General features: G+C 33.7%; 1 non-coding gene across 1 annotated transcript; it reads left to right on the forward strand.

Annotated features, from left to right (window-relative positions):
* The first annotated feature begins 751 nt into the window (after positions 1 to 751).
* trnar-ccg (transfer RNA arginine (anticodon CCG)) lies at positions 752 to 824 on the forward strand. Its single transcript has one exon. It is a non-coding gene; the product is annotated as a tRNA-Arg (tRNA).
* The last annotated feature ends 5574 nt before the right edge of the window (positions 825 to 6398 follow it).

The raw sequence follows: 6398 nt of genomic DNA on the forward strand, positions 1-6398 counted from the left end.
AATTAGTAATAAATAAGTAATAAATTATTATTATTTAGATAAATTAATAATAAATAATGTTCCTGTTATTCCTGTTATTTGCAGAAAGGGCAGTTTCTCCAAAATTGAAAAGACATTCTAATACACAACAAACGAAAAGAACATCGGACCTCAGACTCGAACTCCTGTCACTAAAAAGCAACACTGCACAGTCGCAATGAATGCAGACCACAGCAACCGATATTTACAAGTGTATACTCACTGCATTTGACACACAATAAAATTGCACAATTGGTGTACATATGACAAAGAAGATAAAGATACACGTGTACCCAATGAAAAAGTAAAAATATCACACGATGAAAGTCCAAATGTTGGTCACATAACGTTAAAAAACAGGATCCTTGAAGTAGATTGCCATTCAGATCGACATTGTACTACTCACGTCTTACTGCCTACTGCATCAAAGGGGCTGGCCTGTGTAAAAAAGGAGGGGCTGATTTTAATATTACAGAAAACGCCGTTTTTTACGCCGTCTTTGTCAAACGGAGTGCCGTGAATTACGGCGAATTATGGATGGCCAACCGGCGAAATTAACGGCGTTTTGGATTGCATCAATAAACGCCAATATTAACGGCGGTTGTGCTGTGAAAACGACGTAATTTACGCCGTCTGTACTACAAAACATCATATTTTAAATAAATCTACTTTCCGAACAATACTTACTTTTTTTTTTAATAATTACCCAAGTTTTCACTGCGTGAGCTGTGTTGACCCAGTGGCCTAATGGATAAGGCATCAGCCTCCGGAGCTGGGGATTGTGGGTTCGAGTCCCATCTGGGTCGGCTTATGTAGATGTGTTCTTTTGCACCGTACTTTCAAATAAAATGCATAATACATAAATTTGCTGCTATTTTTGCTCATATTCATGCACTGATTATATTTTTCGTTTACTTAAGCTTCTCCCTTTGAAAGACTTTGACTGCTTTTGTTGGATTTTCATACTCAAAGACTCAGAATACAAGTAAATAATATTCGACCGAGAGTTAATTAGGAAAACGTTGGCGAAAAACCCATTGAACGAGTCCGTGTTTCGTGTCTTAAGGAGGATCATTCGTGAACGAACTAATTTAACTGACTGACATATTTAATCTACCTAACTATCAGACTTTCATAGATCATAAGTTATTTTATACTGAAAGTTGATTTTATGAGCATAATTTTCCCCCCACAAAACACATGTTTGGAACATTATGTCTAGGCTTTTAAGAGACTGGTGTGAGAGATGTGGGCAAAGAGTATACAGAAGAGGCGAAACTCTGATGCTTTTTGGGTAACAGCCACTAGGTGGCGCTTCGGTAGCGCGGCCGCCATTTTGGGGTGAAAATTCCAACTGGACAACCGCACAGATACACTGAAATAGAAAGTCAAAGTGGATAAAAGAACGCAATGTTGGGCAATCCACTGCAAAAACTATCAGTGTGACAGTAAAAATCTTGCCTTTCATCGTTTTCCCAAAGACCCTGACAGATAATTATTTACAAAAGTGTAAATATATTATGTGTTTTGAAGTGGGACATAGAGCTGTCTTATGGGTGATTCTATAATTGCAGATACATTTGGCATTTCGTAAAGTTAAGAAAAAAACTGTTCACTAACAGAAATTATTTCCAGTATCTTATTGAAAACATATTCAATTTTAATAATTCAGTGCTTGCCAAACACAAGTTACTTCCTTTTTTTACTTTTAATGAAAAAACAGATGTCTTAATGGTATTGTTTGTCAACTCTGTTATGGACAAATTAGGTAATGTGTAGAAATAACAATAAATCATAAAATGAAAAATCCTTCTTGCATCATTAGACAAACAGTCCTTACATTCCAACATTTAAAATCTGAGATAATTTTTCACCTATGCATACCTTAAAAATTCTGTCTTCACAGAATTGTCCACTTGGAGCAAATATTTTTCATCTGAAAATGTATTATATACAATATCCAGTAAAACAAAAAAAAAGAGAAATGTTGTTGAAATATTATAAAGGTGCACCATCTCTCAATAATGTTTATGAGATTTTAAACAACAGTAAATATATTATGTGTTTTGAAGTGGGACATAGAGCTGTCTTATGGGTGATTCTATAATTGCAGATACATTTGGCATTTCGTAAAGTTAAGAAAAAAACTGTTCACTAACAGAAATTATTTCCAGTATCTTATTGAAAACATATTCAATTTTAATAATTCAGTGCTTGCCAAACACAAGTTACTTCCTTTTTTTACTTTTAATGAAAAAACAGATGTCTTAATGGTATTGTTTGTCAACTCTGTTATGGACAAATTAGGTAATGTGTAGAAATAACAATAAATCATAAAATGAAAAATCCTTCTTGTATCATCAGACAAACAGTCCTTGCATTCCAACATTTGGAACTGAGATAATATTTCACCTATGCATACATAAAAAAATTTTTAAAAAAAAACCTATGTCTTCACAGAATTGTCCACTTGGAGCAAATATTTTTCATCTGAAAATGTATTATATACAATATCCAGTAAAACAAAAAAAAAGAGAAATGTTGTTGAAATATTATAAAGGTGCACCATCTCTCAATAATGTTTATGAGATTTTAAACAACAGTTGTATAGTTTTGTTGTGAAAATAGTTCATACACAGAGTTGACCCTTTAAGTAACAGAATTGACAGAATTATCCGGTGGACTATCAATTCTGTTACACTATTGTCAGCATTGTTACTCTACCTTGGTAACATAGTTTGACGGTAACAGAATTGCCAATTTTATTTTATTTTTGCCAAAAACTCCACTTGCTAGCATAAATGCTAAGAACACATGGCACTAATGAAATCATAATTAAAATACCTTTAAATAACCCAATTTGTGATCAGTAATACATTTTGTTTTCCTTTTGATATGGTGGTAACAGCGTTGACATTCTTCAAAATAACTCTTGGTATAAGGACTTGTTAGATTAAAATATTTTCTCAGAGAGAGCACACAGACTTTTCAGTGCTTCAGATCTTATCAGTGAGGGAAAGTGTCATCATTTCCTGTATCTTACATAGTTGTGGGAGATAATTCCACCAATTTAAATGCAAAATATGGTACGGTACAGAGTTGACGCAAGATTTATGGACACACATTTTTATAAGAAAAAAGTTGCACTAATGAAATCATTATTAAAATACCTTTAAATAACCCGATTTGTGATCAGTAATAAAATATGTTTTCCTTTTGATATTGTGGTAACAGCGTTGACGTTCTTCAAAATAACTCTTGGTGTAAGAACTTTTTAGATGAAAATATTTTCTTAGAGAGAGCACACAGACTTTTCAGTGCTTCAGATCTTAACAGTGAGGGAAAGTGACATCATTTCCTGTATCTTACATAGTTGTGGGAGATAATTCCACCAATTTAAAGGCAAAATATGGTACGGTAACAGAGTTGACGCAAGATTTTGCCAAAAACTCCACTTGCTAGCATAAATGCTAAGAACACATGGCACTAATGAAATCATTATTAAAATACCTTTAAATAACCCGATTTGTGATCAGTAATAAAATATGTTTTCCTTTTGATATTGTGGTAACAGCGTTGACGTTCTTCAAAATATCTCTTGGTATAAGAACTTTTTAGATTAAAATATTTTCTCAGAGACAGCACACAGACTTTTCAGTGCTTCAGATCTTATCAGTGAGGGAAAGTGTCATCATTTCCTGTATCTTACATAGTTGTGGGAGATAATTCCACCAATTTAAATGCAAAATATGGTACGGTACAGAGTTGACGCAAGATTTATGGACACACATTTTTATAAGAAAAAAGTTATTTTTAAACAATTTAATGTTGTAAAATTAAGTAAATTAGTATTTAGGGCTTTTATAAATAAAATGAATGAAATATTACAAAAATAAAAATACAATAAAATATTTTGATTACACGATGATACATGATGGAAAAAATGCACTGACTCATTCGGACAACAAGAAAGCATGATTTTGAGCTATTTAAGACACTTTTTACACAAATTATTATATTGTTATTGACTGTAACATCTTGTAATTCATAACAATAAGTAACAAATTATTAAAATAATAAAAAATATAACCATTTGAAAAAAAGCTAAAAAAAAGAATGACCTCGGTCACCAAATGTACCTGCAATTATAGAATCACCCTTATGCACCTGATAACTTCAACTTTTTTTAGTCTAGTAGTAAACTTAAAGGGGTCATATGATGCGATTTCAATTTTTCCTTTCTCTTTGGAGTGTTACAAGCTCTTGGTGCATAAAGAAGATCTGTAAAATTGCAAAGGCTAAAGTCTCAAACTGCAAAAACAGTTTACTGTCAAGCTGTTATATTCCTGTTATATAATTACTGTCCAACATTCCTAATTTTTCTGTCAATAATTTAATTTCATATTTTGGTATTAATTCAGGGTGTATTCACATCAGGAAAGGCCGCTAGTTCACTTGCTTTGGTCCGGACCAAATACAATGTAGATTTTTTTTTTTTTTTGGTGGGGTTCATTTGGTGTTATCAGATACTAACGCAATATGAAGAAACTTATGACAATGTCATACGATGTTGTAATTACGATTTGCCGAAAAATAAAATCTATAGATATAAAATACTTAAAGCATTTAACCTATATAAATGTGCGCAATTAGGCGCATATCCAATCGTTTGTGCGGAGAGTGGAAGCTGAAGCGCGCTTCAGGACATCAGTGGAAAGGAAGGTGCTCAATAACTTTCATAGATATAAAAACCAGATTAACACGGCCTAAAGCAAGGAAGAAACAAGAATTTTGTAAGATTGTAAAGGCTAAAACCTGATATGAAAACGATGCATGTAATTGTTAATTATGGAAATACGTTTCTGAAAAACACAGATAGGCCTAGCCTACTGGTGTAAAACACAACTGATGCAGATGTATTGTTTAAATAACAAACAAACAAACAAACAAAAAACAAATCAGGGACATTGTTTTTTTATGACATCTGTTTAAATGTCATTATTTGCGGTGCTTTTATAGTTATGTTATGTCGCATTTGTTTAATTAAAGTTTTACTTCTTCTCATTCTTCCAATTCTCAGCGATTGATGGCATAGTGTAGGTTTTTTTTCTTTCTGTGACCCACAACCAGGGGGTTCGCATAATTATTTGCTATATCGTAATTTCTGAGCTACAAGTTTTTTTATCATCTGTAAAACGTGCTATGATTTATATTCCAAAGTGAATTATGTAGAATTTCAAGTACCACAAAACTGCTTGTCCCCACAGCCATGTACAGAGGGAAAGTGCTTTATTTTGAGGTCAAAAACAGGATTTTCTACCATTTAAAATACAAAAGTCTATTCATAACGATCAAATATATGATGTAAATGCACTAGTTTATTAATAAATAATTCAAATATCTCCATAATATTTTCCCCCAACATAGTCATGGTAATTTTTGCGGCAAGCTTTAGCCTATTTAGCGCGCTCACGCCATGTTGCTGTGTGCCATGGTCACGAAAACTGTTTTTAAGCATTGTGGTTTAAAAACAAGTGATTTAAGCCATTGAAATGCAAATAACAGCACTATATGCGCGAGCTGTCTGTTTCTGAGTGTGATTTCTGCAATTGGGTCGGATCGAGGTCGGGTCATATTCACACCTTAAATGAACCGTACCAGAGTTCGTTTGGAAGCGGACCGAGACCACCTCTTCAGCTGGGTCTCGGAGCGGTTGTTTGGTCCGCACCCGAGTGCGATTGCTGTATTCACACCTGCCAAAAAGGTCCGCACCAAGAGGGGAATCAAACTTGAGTTTGATTCAATTGAACCAAACAAGACAGGTGTGAATACATCAGTTCCATCAGTGTTTATAATGCTAACACTTGAACTTAAAATATTTTCAACCGAAACTGACATGGTTTCTAGAAAGCAAAAGGTTTTGTGAAAAAAGGTAAGACTTTAAAATAAAGTCTGTAAAATAAACTGTTAAAAGGATTTGATGATCACTAGTCTAGTGATTGTACATTATTGTTGTCATCGTTCAGTCTGTATTTCAGCTTTAATGTACGTTTTTTTAAACAAGGCAGCTGATATTTGCCATAGCGACAGCAAGAAGCTAGTGGACTGCTGAGTCGCTTTCACCCCAAAATGGCGGAAGCGCAGGGCTGCTACTGGGCGCCGCTGTTGCAATGGAACCTTCTACAGAGTTTCGCCTCTTGGTCTTCTATACTCTTTGATGTGGGTCTGTTGTTCAATTTGTAGATGGTAATTTTACTGAACACAGTGCATTCTGCGGATATATATATATATATACACAGAATACTGCTGATCACTGAAAATTATATATATGTGTGTGTGTGTGTATATATATATATATATATATGTATGTGTGTGTGTGT

The sequence above is a fragment of the Sinocyclocheilus anshuiensis genome, unplaced genomic scaffold (assembly GCF_001515605.1).
Source record: "Sinocyclocheilus anshuiensis isolate Anshui unplaced genomic scaffold, SAMN03320099.WGS_v1.1 scaffold2006, whole genome shotgun sequence".
In the NCBI taxonomy this organism is placed as follows: domain Eukaryota; kingdom Metazoa; phylum Chordata; class Actinopteri; order Cypriniformes; family Cyprinidae; genus Sinocyclocheilus; species Sinocyclocheilus anshuiensis.